This window comes from Mytilus californianus, unplaced genomic scaffold (assembly GCF_021869535.1).
Source record: "Mytilus californianus isolate M0D057914Y unplaced genomic scaffold, xbMytCali1.0.p SCAF_8, whole genome shotgun sequence".
NCBI classification, from domain to species: Eukaryota; Metazoa; Mollusca; class Bivalvia; order Mytilida; family Mytilidae; genus Mytilus; species Mytilus californianus.
The window spans coordinates 85,811,593-85,828,615 of record NW_026262734.1 but is presented as its reverse complement, the minus strand read 5'-3'; the positions used below and the strand labels follow the sequence as shown (position 1 = coordinate 85,828,615).

At 33.2% G+C, this 17,023-nt stretch overlaps 1 protein-coding gene and 1 long non-coding RNA gene across 2 annotated transcripts in view; one reads left to right on the top strand and one right to left on the bottom strand.

The window, feature by feature from the left end:
- LOC127712878 (ankyrin-1-like) overlaps positions 1–17,023 on the top strand; it is a 159,018-nt gene that overhangs the window by 98,760 nt on the left and 43,235 nt on the right. The gene's annotated exons all lie outside the window — the stretch shown is intronic.
- LOC127713075 (uncharacterized) overlaps positions 639–17,023 on the bottom strand; it is a 31,405-nt gene continuing 15,020 nt past the window's right edge. The window contains exon 3 of the long non-coding RNA XR_007987450.1: positions 639–1,199. This is a non-coding gene — a long non-coding RNA (uncharacterized LOC127713075). The remainder of the gene's footprint in view (positions 1,200–17,023) is intronic.

The window sequence follows — 17,023 nt, the reverse complement described above, 5'->3', positions numbered from 1 at the left end:
AAAATGCGAGATTAATTATTGCAGTTTCAGAAAATGCTGGATACAAATAATACCATCATTTAAATAAATTTACATTATTTTTTTGCAAAACATATAACCAATTTCAATTAAGACAAGAAATGAAAACATTGCAAAATTTTCTGATTTCCAAGTATCATGTCAGAGTATATAGACAAAACTAGATACATGTATGTACATGTACATAATGGCAGCTACATGATATATATGTAGGCAAAGAAAATTTCCAGATTTCTTTTTTCAAACATTCTGTGGCTGTTCCAGTGGTCTTGCTCAGTATTGAAGGCCCACCTCAATGTGACCATAAGATGAACAACAACAACTGCAATAAAAACACTTTTTCTATGCTTTTGAAATTTTTGTATACCTGTATGCTGTGTTATGAAATGATATTGAAATGTAAGTCGTTATAAAATATGACTATTTGTTATCTGGTGGAGAGTTGTTTTATTGGCAATCATACCACATCTACTTAGTTTTATAATTACATGTATATCCATTAGTGGTGCATCAGTAAATTGTATGCCTATATCTCATGTATATCTGTAGGTATGAGTAATGTTTAAATCGAATTGCTTCATCTTTCCCGTAATTGCCATAAAAATAACAAAACACGTATATAAGTCTTATAAATGAATATTTCCTTCTTCACAGTTCAACTGAAATTCATATGTCTATCTGTAGATCTCTCATTTGGTTAGGTATTGCTAAAAATATATTGCTGATTTTTCAAATATTTCATGAAAGAGACGACAAATTTCATCTGTGAAATGAATATTTTTTTTAAATGAAATCCATTTTGAAACTCCAATTGTAAGAAAATTCACAAATCTCCAAACTGCCTGTATTTAGAATTCATTTTAACTGAGGTAAAAGCTTTTTAAGATGGTAAACATCAACTTCTGTGACACATGAAAAAGAAGCTAAATTGTCCAGTTAATGTTCCTCTATCATGTCTATCTCTCAGCATCAAAATTCTAAATTCCAACACTGACATTCAGGTATTGAAACAGCCAATGCTTCTGCTAAGTACTTTACATAGAATTGCTGTCTTTTTTCTACTTTTCATAGACATATTTGGTGGGTTTCTAAACATAATTTTCATCTGATCTGATCTTCCATAATGGTCATGATGAGTTATATGTAACTTTCTACTGCTGTCTCACTGCAGGTCATCATCCCTGAAATATGAAAATGCATATATAATAATTATATTAAATGACATTTTTAACATGGGAAAAGTGATCAAAAGTTCAACTTCAACAAGTTACTGTGAAAATGCTAACAAAATAATTCCCCTGTCCTACATGTCTTAATTTAATAATGTCTTCATTGAAGTTCATTTCAACATTTGAACAAGAATTTAATTTCCTCATTACTGAGTCAATGTTAGTCATACACATTTTAATAAGGTGCACTACTTTTATTTAAATTTAAAATTTAACACATAATACATCTTATAGGCAGCCTATAAGATGTATCATGTAATAAATTAAACAAGAATGTGTCCATAGTACATGGATGCCCCACTCGCACTATTATTTTCTGTGTTCGTGAATTTGGGGTCAAAACTTTAATTTGGCATTCAAATAAGAAAGATCATATCATAGGGAACATGTGTACTGAGTTTCAAGTTGATTGGACTTCCAACTTCAGCAAAAACTACCTTGACCAAAAGCTTTAACCAAAAACTTAAATCTGAAGCGTGACATACTGACGGACGAACGAACGGATGCACAGACCGAAAAACATAATGCCCATATTATGTTTAACTACATTGTTTTGTATCTCCTTTCCCAAATGTAAATTATGACATGAAAAAGGCAGGGTGCTATACTGCAATATCAATATAAGTAATGCACTAAAACCACAGCTAAGAACTTTTAGCAATCAAGCTTAGTACATTTTTTTAATAATATCTGTGTAAACTAGACATCATTGAGATGGAAGCTATCTCTGTGGGCCCCGCTGTGAATAACGTGTGGTAAAAAAATTGTATCTTTACCATAGGACATGTGGTTGTCATCTGAAACCAAAGTTTTTTACCTTGACCTTTGACCTAGGAAGTTGTACAAAAATTATGACCCACCCTCTGGTGTTGGTTAATATACATGTCAAGTATAAAGTATGAAATCATAACGGTTCTCTAGATATACAGTCGAGGCAAATAGGAAATACCATAATATTATGAAATTTCATAATTTTATTGATATATTGGATCAAAGTGGAGTTGTCTTTCTTAGACGCCTAGTGTCAAAATGGACATGGGAGATAACAACTTTTGTCTTAAACGAAGTCGAAAGGAAGACAACTCATTATTATAAAAAGTTAACATTTAAAATATAAATTTGTATAACAATTTAGGAATTTATTAAATTGGGTTCGAACTATGGGTTTTATTATACACAAGGAGTAACTCTAGATAAATCAAACTTGACTAAAGATTATTTAAAATCTGGTGTAATGCACTAGAAAGAATCATTATATTTATTACTATTTTATCAGTCTCCGACATAGCAAATCATGCATGTGGAGGTCAATTGCGAATTTATTTACAGTTTATTTATTATGTAAACAAATTAAAGACCGTAAAATCATGCAAAATCACAGAAAAATATTTCAAAAAAAAACACTGTAAAATATGTTTTAAAATCTACAACGGGAGATAAACAAACAATCGAATTCCTCACAAAAACTGATAACTATGACAATAATTATTACGTTCTGTCAATAGCCTGTGTACAAATAAGCATAGACATTTATGCGATTGATGCGGATCTGACATTACAACATTAACAATCTACAAAGCTGAAAAGTAATTCTTTGCATCATAGCAAATTAATAATGTCCAAATGATGGACATTGGCTATCTGATAAAAAAAATAAATTCACTAAAAGCTTAAAAACAAACAGCAAAATGTCCATAATATTTTATATATACGTAGAATTCTGAGTTGAGGTGAATTAATTGTAACAAAGAATATTTATACCTTTAATCTTTTTTAATTGCACATGCTCATGGAGATGAAACACATTTGGCAAATAACCTATTGTTATTTGGAAAGAAACTACTCAGCATAAATTGATCGATGACAATTTGTTCACCATGGTTCCAGTTGAATGTCAAACTATTTGTACATTTACATGCGTATTATGTGCATATTTCTACGTACATTTGTCAGATATTTCTATATGAAAGAAGTGATTGTATACAAATGCTTAAGTTAAAGCAAGATAAAACTGAAAAGTATTGATTCAAAACAGTTACATTAGTTAAAAACAGAGCATAAGTAAGGTCATGAAGTCTCCTCACGGCAATCCCACCTCAGGATATCACGTATTGATGACTTCTGACCAGGCAAAATAAATTATCTTAGTCAAAGTGATATTTCAAGCTAATTAAAATTAAAAAAAAATCAGAACAAGATCTGAGATAATCAGTACTGATATTGTAGTGGGGTGGGTGGCTAGGGTGTCGTTTTCTGTCGATTACGAGTAGAGCATGGCATCATTTGGATCAGATACTTTGGTAACGGGTATATTAAATTAAAATGATTATCATATTTTGATTTCATTCATTAGAATTTAAGTTAGAGAATTTAATAATTCGCAGTCATTTAAGATAAAAATAAAAAAAAACACAATATTAAAAAAGTGTTCCAACAAGAAGGGGAAAAAAAGACGAATGCGTATGAACAAGGGACCCATATCTTATTCGTCCTTCATATGCATATTTGTGGTTCTGCAACACAATGGAGTAAACATTTGAAGGCGTTAAATACATTAACCTTTGCAGAAATAGTCACATGATATGAATCATATTACAATTTATAATGTGAAATGCAAATAATTTGGAATACAATTTTCTTCGGTTCACATCTGTGTTTGTTGGTAATCTTATCTAAGGACAGCTGCTGGGAGAGATGTACTTCCTGATAATTTAACAAAATATATATAAATAACCAGTGACACAGTTCCAGGCTTACTGCTAGTGCAGTTTTATAGAATAGTATAATAATCTACATTAAAAAAGATTGAAAGAAATTAGATTTGAAGGTATACATGAATTACATAACATGACTCGTAGGGTTTTATTTGAACTGTAAATACCGTGCATTTTTCAAAGTAATAATTTGTCCACACACAATGTTTATAAGTTTTTATACAGTTTGCAGATTCAGATTAAATAAAAAAAAAGTATCGCCACTATAATAACATAAAATATTCAAATACACGTATAAAGCATAGCTATAGTGAATAAATTAATATTAATAATTGATCAATGAAATCATCGAATGATTTGAAGATAAAATATTAATTCGACTGCAGACCAACAAATCAAACAACACAATACAAAATACCGTAAAATAGAGTTTTAACACCATCCAATAAGAAGTTTCAATAGATTTAGAAATATTAGATAAATGCTCATCTAAATATTTCCAGCTGAAGATTAAAAACATAATATAGTTACTACTCAGTATCCCGATCTGAAGTTGAATGCAAAAAAAAAAAAACCATACGTGTCAAGTAAGACGTATCAAAACACTGCTCATTAATACTAACTGCATGTCTGCACTTAATATCATTTATTATCTTATTTATTAGTTACTAATGAATTTGTCAATGAAGGAAACCGTGTTCCTAATCATTTAACTATTTAACAAACTTTACCATCTCTCTCATGCCTATGTTCTTCTGGAATTTTTGTTAAACCTATTGACAATAAACAAACAAAGGCGCCATTTCCTTTAAACGTTTCTTTAGCCTAAATTTAACTATTTTCCATCCATGTACTACATATGTGTTCATCCACTTTGACCGTATATGTATAAAACTTATACAGTCATTCATGATTTGGTTAATACAGTTTATTTTGACTGATTTTGACTGATTTCGATTTACGATATGAAAATAAGAAGATATGGTTTGAAACAGATACCAAATGACGTAGAAGTTACAACTATAGGTTACCGTAAGGCCTTCAACAATGAGCAAAACCAATAGTGCATAGTAAGTTACACATTGCCCCGAAACGACAAATATAAAACAGTTCAAACGAGAAAACTAACGGCCTTAAGTTGGGGTCACACATTCACGATTTTTACTGCCGTCCTTGACAGAACCATTCCCGATTAAGATTTGTCAAACGTCTGATCAAGATTCTGTGAATCGGGGCTGGAAATTGAAACTTTAATTAAAATTTGTAAAAACATATATTGAATCATAACAATCAGATATTGTTCAGAAAGCGTCCAAGTTCGGCCGTTTCCAGCCGAATTTGTCCCGATTATACGGTTTTAAATCAGTATTAATCAGAAAACACAGAACATAATAACGATTGTTACGATTTCGATCCGATACAGCAGAAACTGTCAAGACATAGTTACGATTGTAATCCGATTATAGATAATATCAGTTGAGTCTTCCCGAATGTTACGGAACTCACCTAACTGTCGGGTGTTTAGCTAACCTCTGCGGACCTACATATTAATTCGTGACCTTCGCATGCTATTCATGTAATGTTTGCAATAATTCACTAATCCATCATTTCAATAAGCGGATCTGTGTTTAGTATATATAATTTAAAAGTATGTGATATGTCTTGTCTAGTCTTGTCTTGTCTTTCAGTTTAAGCTGGGGTCACACATTTACGATTTTTAATGATGTCCTTAACAGGACCATTCCCGATTAAAATTTGTCAAAAGTCTGATCAAAATCCTTTGAATCGTGGATGGAAATTCTAAACTTAAATTAAAATTTGTAAAAAAAAAAATATATTTAAACACGACAACAATCAGATATTATTCAGGAAGCGTCGATATTCAACCGTTTCCAAGCGAATTTGTCCCGACAATCCTGTTCTCAATCCGATTCTAATCCGATTTTTATCATTCGCATGGTAGAAAAGGACCGAATCTGTCCCGACAGCGTCCCGATTTTACCAAATGTAATCCGACAGAGATAAGACAGAATTTCGTATTAAGGGCATACGATACAATTACAGGGGAGGTAATGACATTGCTAACGTAAACTTTTATTTTCGCGACGTCAAATTGTGACATATCGGGAAAAGATGCAGTTTTCTGTTTGACTTGAAAACGAGTTCATTGACCCCTCTTTTAAAAATGGCATTTGGTTTAATTACGTATGAAGATTATTTGTATCAATTTCATAAAAAAAATCAACAGTGCATTTTTTTTTAAATTGGATAAAAATACAGCAAAAAAAGACGTTTTTTTCTAATTTCATGAACAACTATATCTGTCATAATTCAGCATCGGCCATAGTTCAATAGAAACCCTTCAAAACAATACACGAATACAAATGTTTGTAAAATAGATACCCTATGAAAATAGAAAGATGCGAGAAAATATATATGTGATAAAAACAATGTTGATGTGCCAATGAAATCGTTACGTTCCAATCTTCATTTATTTTTCTACTTGATGTGGACGCTACAGCGATACTAGATTGATAGTTGGTGGTTTTACCTCCAGTGGCAAATATGTCACGCATGTACAAGATACGAAATGCTGAATATGTTGTTTTTACAAAGTAGGAGCTGATCTGTATGAATGTTATGAATTGGAGATTGCCACTGAAGCACTAGGGTATGGATAGGGCAAAAGCACTAGGGTATGGATAGGGCAAAAGCACTAGGGTATGGATAGGGCAAAAAATCACCAGCATGTAAACCAACCCATCAAGGGCCCTTACTCGTGCACCATCCGATTTAACGTACACGTTCCGATCGTACGTGGCTGCGTATCTATCCATTCCACACGGTTTTAATACCAGAACGTAAGACGTCCAGAAGACTTAGTTCAGAAAATAATGTAAACAAAATCGATTGCTATTCAGGAATAATTAACATTTAATTGGAAATTTAAGACACTTTGCTGTTTCAAACACGAACTTAATTCCGATTAATTGAAAAATAAAATGCATCTCGAAAATTTAATCAAAGAAAAAGTAATTCACGACCACTGCTAATTTGGGACAGGCATAATACGAAATATAGCATTGTTAATCATATTCGAACGCTTCATCCTCCCTCAACCAGTGACAGTCGTGTTGTTACAGTAATGTTACAGTAATGTAACAACACAATACTCTTTTCATGTTTTTAGTTTTAAAATAAATTATATTCTATAAGCCACTATACAGTATGGGTTTTCCTCAATTTTGAAGGCCGTGTTGTTGACTATAATTGCATACACTCACTTCAGATGTCTCATTGGCAATCATACCACAAATCCTTATTTTTAAAAAACGAATGGCCTTGTTTCAAGCTAGTCGGAGGTTTCTTGAATACATGTAATGTTTAATAAAATGAGGGTAACTAATCAAGTCACTGACATTTTCATTTCGATAACATTTTCGTTTGGTCAAAAGGCTATAAATTGCAAAATCGTCCTACTTTTTGTTCACTTACAGACAAAAAACACAGTTTTTAAGAACCTTGACAGTTATTTTGCGTCTAACTTATATCGGACATAGATAAATTAAATTTATTAAAAGTACAAAACTTTACTTCGACGTTACAATTTGAAAATTGTGTGTATTTGTCAAGAGATGCATGAGCATTCAATATCTTTAAATGTCACCTTGCCTTTTTCAGATGATTTCATCTTCTGATAGTTACAGTTGTGTAGCTAGATGTCATCAACGGCAAATGTCTCTGCAATTGTTTACTTATATACCTTACTAAAATACATACGTATATAGGTTAAAATTGTATTAAATAAGTGCTTTAGATGTCCCGTGTTTCCTTTAGATTTCTTATATTCATTCAGTCAACTGGATTTTAGAAATATTTGTGTCTATTTTTGTTTTAATTTGACGAAATAGTTAGGTTGCAGGAGAAATATAATGGCCAAATTTGCATGAATATCCCCCCCCCCCCCCCCCCCCAAACCTCAACCCCAAAAAAGGAACGTTTACTTCGTTTAGTTAACAAAAGAGACACACATTTATGTTCCTTAATGTATGATTGATTGTTGGTTGCTTAACGTCCAGTGGCAAATATTGCATGCATATTTAGAACGACTTAAGTAGTTACATTTGTTAACAATTATATACAAATAATTATAAGGCTACAGCACCTGATGAGGATGAACGGCCTTGGTCGACAGTTTTGACCTAAATTGAGATCCGAAACACTTGAGTGGGAAAGACACTGACTCATAGTCAATCAAAATATTATAGCAAAATAGAAAATTATATTTAATATCTATGACATATAATTAAAAACTTGGCGCGCTCTATGTAAAATGTTGCTTGGATTGGTAATGGACACGTCTTTTATTATAAAAATTAATATGAGATCAAAATCTATAAACGTGTTACACAAAACTAAATCGATAATACTATTGATATTGTAATCAAGTGGAAATGCAAACAAATCATTGTAGTTTTTTATCTATTAATTGTATAGTTCATCTGATTTGTTTGCTCCTTTGTCATTCTTTTTTTTCATTGGGTTATTGTCTTGTTAATGCATGCGCCATTGTCTTTGTATTTATAGGCTTAGTCTGTCGTTTATGACATTTTTTTTTTAAAGATTTGCTGGAAACTAATGTAAAAAAAAATTAATAAAAAAAAGCATTCGTAGTACATTTTTTAACACATGAAAAGTAAATGATCAGTCTTTCTGCCCATCCCCCATCCACCCAAAAGAATATCAAATGGTCGTCCCCTCACTGTGAGTGTTCCAATTTGAAAAGTATGATTTAACAATTACAAGGAAACACAAAATTAATTTTAAAGATAATATGTGCACAGCAGCTATGATATTGTTAAATTACACGAATGAATTTGTACCAAAACATTACAAAATATCTACTTTAAATTAATTAGTAAATAAAAAAATAAATCATTAGTTGTACTTCAAGTTGTTCTACTGAATAGATGCCGCCAGAATTTCTACATCAAGGATAGGCTTGGCATTTGATATCTTTGTGGTTAGAAAAACCCCATGCATACGTTTACAATATGTTTGACTTGATTCATTTGATGTAATCAAGATAAACTGCTGACTTCGATGTTTTCACACTATATGTACTTGTGTTACTTTGAAGAACAAAAATTATATGTATTTTGCAGTCGCATTTGATTTATTAATTTTAAGAAATCACAATGAAAAATACAACGAATCCTCTGCAAAAGTGATGGATTGATTATTGATACAATAAAAAAAAAAAAATTATACAAGAAGAATGATGAACACATATTTTGAATGATATAACACCCCCCCCCCTTTTTTTCTTTCTTTCTTTCTCTCTCTTGCGCTTAAAAAGATAAATTACATTTAAAAAGTTGAGTTTATGGCAGAAAACAGTTTTGAAAAGTATACTTATGTTTATATATATAAATATATATATACATAATTAACTTTAAAATAAAATGTTTGAAACTATGATCGTTTGCAAACTGTTCATTTATTTCGTTACTTTTAAAATCACTCTAAGACATAAGCCCGGATTTACTAATATATTTCTACAATTTTATCTCAGCATGTTATCAGTAATCTGTTATAGATAAATTATGTGGTCACACTTTCTCAATGGTTCACTAATTATAACCAGATGTTGACTTAGTAATCTAAATGTTCAAATGTCTTTATCATAAAAAGTTTTGTATAAATTAATATGTCTCTGTCATTCCTACTTGCTTCATTGTATTTTCAGATCTTTCTGAAAACAAATATGAAAACTTTTATAAATTTTATTTTTATCATAAGAAAAAAATATAAAATTAATAATAAAAATATGAATATTTTAATTAGTTTATTACGATATTATGGACATCTTCCCCTGCATTTATATGAAAGAATTTTGTTCCTCAACTTTAGTTTTTTATACGACCGCAAAAAAATTTTGTGGTCGCATATAGGTATGACGTTGGTGTCGTCGTCCTCCGGCGTCGTCGTCGTCGTCCGAAGACACATTGGTTTTCGCACTCCAACTTTTAGAGAATGGATCTCTATGAAATTTTACCATAAGGTTTAATACCACAAAAGGAAGGTGAGGATTGATTTTGGGGGTTATGGTACCAACAGTTAAGGAATTAGGGGCAAAAAAGGGGCCAAAAATAAGCATTTTTGTAACTTCCAGACATAACTTGTGTGTTAGTGTATGGATCTCTCTGACATTGTACCACAAGGTTCCCTATCACAAAGGAATGCTTGGATTGATTTTGGGGGTAATTGCCTCAAAATTTGAGGAATTAGGGGCTAAAAAAGGGGCAAAAAACAAGCATTTTTCTAGTTTCATGATAATAATTTGTGTGTAAGTCTATGGATCTTTCTGAAATTGTACTACAAGGTTTCATATCACAAAGCCCCCAAAGGGTGACTGGGGAATAGAAGTATGGTCACCATTGGTCTTCCTCCGACCGGCAGTAAAACCCTTGCTAAATTGGGGCGTCCGTTTGGCTGTGCGGGATGTACAAATTTGCAGCCACGTCCGGTCAGAATGGGGACGTTAAATCCGATGCCTCGTGTAAAGAGAGTGCCACGCTCTTTGCACGTTAAGAACCCTTGCAAAAACTCTTTGAGGGGTCCGTAGGTGACCTGTTGCAAGGCTAAATTTCTGTCCTTATCCAATATATCCTCATTTCCCGTGGCAGTCTAAATTTCTCCGACCTTAATCCCTTAATCTATTACAGAACCTACCTATTGTTTTTATTGTGAACTTGTTCTCGTCCTGAATATGCATGAAATATTTGCCACTGGACGTTAAGCAACCAACAATCAATCAATCATATCACAAAGGGAAAGCTGGAGTTGAGTTTGGGGGTAATTGCCCAAAACGTTTAGGAATAAGGGGCCAAAAGAGGTGCCAAAAATAAGCATTTTTCTAGTTTCCAGACAATAACTTTTGTTCAAGTGTATGGATTTCTCTGAAATTGTACTGCAAGGTTCCATATCACAAAGGGAATGTTTAGATTGATTTTGGGGGTAATTGCCTCAAAATTTTAGGAATTTGGGGCCAAAAAGGGGCAAAAAACAAGCATTTTTCTAGTTTCATGACAATAACTTGTGTGTAAGTCTATGGATCTTTCTGAAATTGTACTACAAGGTTCCATATCACAAAGGAAAAGCTGGAATTGAGTTTGGGGTAATTGCCCAAAACGTTTAAGAATAAGGGGCCAAAAAGGGGCCAAAAATAAGCATTTTTCTAGTTTCCAGACAATAACTTGTGTTCAAGTGTATGGATCTCTCTGAAATTATACTGCAAGGTACCATACCACAAAGGGAAGGCTGGGATTGATTTAGGGGTAATTGCCTCAAAATTTTAGGAATTAGGGGCAAAAAAGGGGCAGAAAAGAAGCATTTTTCTAGTTTTAGGACAATAACTTGTGTGTAAGTGAATGGATCTTTATGAAATTGTACTACAAGGTTCCATACTACAAAGGAATTTGAGTTTGGGGGTAATTGTCTTAAATGTTTAGGAATATGGGGCCAAAAAGGTGCCAAAAACAAGCATTTTTCTAGTTTCCAGACAATAACTTGTGTTCAATTGTATGGATCTCTATGAAATTGTACTGCAAGGTACCATACCACAAAGGGAAGGCTGGGATTGAGTTTGGGGGTGATGAATCAAAGGGGGGTTCAAAAAATTTGGGGGGGGGATTTTTTTTTTCCTTTTTTTTTCTTTAAAATTTTCCATTTTAAATTGGTTATTTCTGATTTATATATAAAAGCAAATAATAATGATATGGTTTGAATAGGTAAATTAAAATTTTTTAAGTTCTTAGACCACATTTATTCTGTGTCAAATATTAAATCACAATCCAAATTCAGTGCTGTATCAAGCTTGAATGTTGTGTCCATACTTGCCCCAACTGTTCAGGGTTCGACCTCTGCGGTCGTATCAAGCTGCGCCCAGTGGAGCATTTTATTATTCCTTGTATTTCTTAAACTAAAAAAAACATACGATATAAAATGTATGAAATTAGTTGGCGTGTAGGGAAACATTTTTTTCTTTTTTTTCTCTTTTTATCTTATGTTTTTTGTTTGTTTTTATTTTGAGGGAGGGGGTTTATGAAAGGACATAAGATCACCTTTAGCCGTATGCCATTTATATAGATAAGATATTATAACGTAATTACTTGAGTTAGGAAAATGAGGAAATCTCGAATAATTTCAGATGACTTAACTATCTTTTACAATGTACATCCGATCATTAGTTTTTAGTCAATTTGTGTGTACCTTGCGGAAAAGGGGAGGAAGGGGGGGGGGGGGGGTGGTAACGTTGCACTTTTATACTTTATTGATAGTTGGTGCCGCTGGGGTTCTGTTGCTCTACCTTTTTCTTAATACTTGAGATTTTAGAAACGTAACCTTTTCCCATATTGATCAATATTGGTTGGGTTTCGTGTGTGGTGCGTTGGAAAAGTGGAATACAAAAGTGTCAAAAGAAAGGAAATTTGTGAATAAAAAAACAGCCTTAACACCAAGAAAATTACAGGGCATTTCATATCACACTTAAGAAAACTTTACCATATATTTTATAGGTTTTCTCACCCATTCATACCTCCGAAGTTTGTATCCAACTAATTTTATTTGGGGTGGGGGTGAAAAGAATATCCTACCGGCCTGGTAAGAACTGTAAATAAATAATCTTACACAAGGCGGGATGAGAATATTATACAAAACACAATGCAAGAAACTATAGTCAACAGGACTGATATTTAAGTGCAAGCCTTCCAACATGTTTAACCCAGCAACACCTTATATTTGCCTGTTCCAAATCAGAAGCCTGTAAATCGTCGAATGTCATTTTTTGCTGTTTCTAATATGTGTTTTTCGTTAATTATTTTGCATAATTAGTTTGTTCCTGCTTTGTTCCGTCACACCACTATACCAGGTAAAGAGAGTGTTGGCGCCTTCAAACATGTTTAACCCCGCCATATTCTTTATGTGCCTGTATTTCAGTGGTTGTTGTTGGTTCTTTTCTGTCATATTTGTTTTCCGGAAATTGTTTTGAACTTTGATGTCCCATTGGCAATCATACTACATCTCCTTATTTTTATATAGTGTATATAAAATTGAAAATAAATTTTCGGAAAAAAATAAGCATAAGTACTGACAGATGAAAATAAACAGTAAATCTCGCTCCTTTTTTCAAAAATTTTATATATATGTAGGACTCGGAGGTGCGACGGGGACGCTGAAGTCCGATGGTCACGCTGAAGTGCGATGATCTCCGCCGAGTGGTCTATATAAGCCATTACTTGGAATATCCGTTTCACAGATGATAACGGATATGTTCCTAATGTCGTAACTACAATCCTGTCCCCCTTTCCCGAATTTGACCTACCGAATTAGACTTATTACCGGGTTTGTACTAACATGAGCAACACGACGGGTGCCACATGTGGAGTAGGATCTGCTTACCCTTCTGGAACACCTGAGGTCACCCCCAGTTTTTGGTGGGGTTCGTGTTGCTCAGTCTTTAGTTTTCTATGTTGTGTTTTGTGTATCATTGTTTGTCTGTTTGTCTTTTTCTTTTTTAGCCATGGCGTTGTCAGTTTATTTTCGACTCATGAGTTTGAATGTCCCTCTGGTACCTTTCGTCTCTCTTTTACAGTTCCATACTAAATGATAGATTGTTTTCTTTAAATTTGCTGCATTAGGACATTATTCTGCGTTAACAGCTTATCTTTACTTTGTTCCTTTCATCTGAGATTACTGAAAGTAACATCGTACATAAAAAAACAAAACTTCTATAGATTTCGAAAAAGAATCATATTTACAATTTCCCTGTCTACTAATTATATCCCTTTTTCGGTAGTATTAAAAAAATACAAGTTGTATTCATGTTGAATATGCAAAAACATTCCATATTTTCTTCAGTTGCAGAAAAAAACACCGACGGTAATAAACTAATATAGACCCTTATTAAATTGCATCTTAAACAGCTATCACAATATCAGTCATTGAAATTAACACTGGTTTTAATGGAAAATAATCTTGTATGTAGCGTCTTGAATGACTGTATGAACGTTGGCTTATTTTTGCCAAAAGCGAACTACAACTTTACAATTATGACTGGAAATATTTATAATGGCACCCTTAACGGAGTCGGGGTGACATATTTTTATTCTACTTTTCTTTTTTTCTTATTTTTCTTATTATTTTTCTTCCACTTTTTTTGTCCAGCTTATATCTCGGAATTGTATGAACCAATTGTCATGGAACTATACCATAATGTTAACCAGCATGTGCAGATTTGCAATCGGGGTTTGTCATAATCAAGATAACTGCCGTTACCATGGAAACAGCAAAAATGTCTAAACTTTCAAAATGCTCCATCCTTAATGAAACTTTACAACAATGTTATTGGCATGTGTAGATGCGCTCTTTGACTTTCGAATTTTCAAAATGGCTGCCGTTACCGTGGCAATGGGGAGAAGGGTGCCATCCGTTATTGCTCGCAATTACAAATCTAGTTATGACTGTTTTTAATTAAACAGGTTACTGTTCTCGATAATTTACTTAATAAACATGAAACGCTGCTTCTAGCAAACAAATTTACCTTTTCGTCGACATGGGACACATTAACAATAAAGGTTAGGTAATCCATCGCACCTCAGCGTAACCACCATCGCACTTCGGCGTAGCTATCAACAAGATAGCGTCACAATGCCACCATCGCACTTCAGCGTGATCAAAAACGTACTTCAGCGTCAAACCATCGCACTTCAGCGTGACCATCGCAGTTCGGAGTACCATCGCGGTTCAGAGTCCTACATATATATAGGGTCATTTCCGTATACCAGGAATATAATGTAAATATTAACCTTTTCCCAAATTTCATCTGAATTCTGATGTGATCTCTTATCATGTACATGAATTATCAAAATCTTCTTCAAACAGACCTTAAACAATTTGGCAACGAAACTAATCTCTCCTCTGAGAATCTTTCCGGGGTTTCGTTCCTTTTTGATTATTTTTAGAGCATACGATTTCCCCGAATATTTACATATCTGAATACCGAAGTATAACATGCATAATGATAAATAAAGCAAACATGTACGTATTACATTCAGAAGCTCGTGTAACACTTGTTTCACATAGACACATAATTACCTTTGGAAGACCGTGTAGCTCTTGAATCACATAAATAGTGCATTGTTAGCTGTGTTGTCCCCTCATTTTAATGTTTATTTACTTATATGCCATTAAAATGAACAGCTTCTACAACACATTGGTCTAGTGATTAAGTTTCGGTCTGTTCCTGATAAAATTGAGAATGGAAATGGGGAATATGATAATTATCTGCATGTAAACTATTACATTTGTTAACAAATGTTTTTAGCCGGTTTGTCTCCGAGCCGACGATCGTCGGAAGTATTATATAACAATAAATAGTTAGTGTATGTAATGTACTTTATAACTTCATATAGTAATTTCTTTTGATTTGTTTATATGACAATATAGATTATTATCTAATTAGCGTAGCTTAATTAATTCAACCCCAAATAAAGTTCCGTAGCTGGTTCCTTACCGTCTACGTATTGTAAGCAGGCGGAAATGTTTCTGTATTCAATTTGTTTTAAATTTATGACAACTTGGCCAACGGCCAACTCGCTATACTCAAACACTCTTTCTTACTAATTATTACAAGTTGCATCACAAACTCGCACCACTCAAACTCGGAAGAAATGTGTTTTTATTCATTAAATTGTTTTCTTCTTCTGTTCGTAAATTCCTCCTTTCTCGGAGGACCCATGTCAGAGAGACAAAACTCGCACCACTCGAAAAAAAAAAAAAATACAACACACTCGCATCATTGAAGACATGTTTTAAATCATGGTCTTCTCTCAGTTATTTCCTCCGTCCTTTGAGCACCCGTATCACACAGAGACAGAACTTGATTCGCACCTTTCGAAGATAAAAAATACTACGAACTAGCACCACTGAGAAATGTTTTAATCATCAGTGTTTTGGTTGTCGTCTTCTTCTCTGAGTTATTTCCTCCGTTCTAGGAGCACCTGTGTAGCACAGAGATATAAGCTACTAACTGGACATTTCAATTAGTTCTCAAGACGCGGTTTTTTTCTAGTATTTAGTATAATAAAGCTTTTTACTCCTTAAACGGCGTGTTCCAACGAAGTATACAGCTATTTGAGAAATATACATTGAACTTAGTACGGTGGGAACGTATTTCATAAGCAACATTTCAAACAAAATTGAATTCTACACGAAATTATCAAATCTGCTGACATTTTCTGTTTTTATATAAAAGAGAAATGATAAAATCATATCTAAATCATTTTTTTTATTTAGTCTGTTTTATTCAATGCTTTGTCTATTTTTCCGGCTGACCGGAAGAATAGTAACTTTCTATGTTGTATAGCGGAGTTGACCGAGTTTCGGTATTACAGAGTTAATAACATGTGTTTACTCCCTTAATACAATTTGTCTAGAGAAAATCAGGCGTTTCGGGGAACAAAAAAACTGCTATTTAAAAAGAGTATACATAAGAGTTTTACAGGAATGGACCTGCTGCTCTGCAATAGGCACCTACATGAGTTGTTGAAAATGGTCTATACGCTTAGAACCGTGGCAACCTTTAGTACTTAGTAAAACAGAATTAGCGATCAGTCATCGGTCAGTCATCAATCAGTCAACGTTACGATAGTATAAGTAACATATTAGATACAATCGTTGTAGATTTGTGCTTTTTTCATATTCGGTTATATAATTTGCCATACTAGTAGAATTATGCATATAGGTTTAAACAATTGAAGATTAATACAATGTAAACTTAAAGTTGTTTTAGAACATTCAAAATGCATGCATTTCCACGATTCACAGTTCACAGTTGGTAATTAGGCTTGGTTCTAGTAAACACTTGAAAGTTGTAAGCATCCGTTCGGATTTGAGTATATATCATTCATTTATTGATTTATCGGTAACTGTTGTCCGGTGAACTTTTAGGATTCAACAGGTTCATGAGGTAAAATCTGTTGCTTCCGTGGTTCGTCCCCA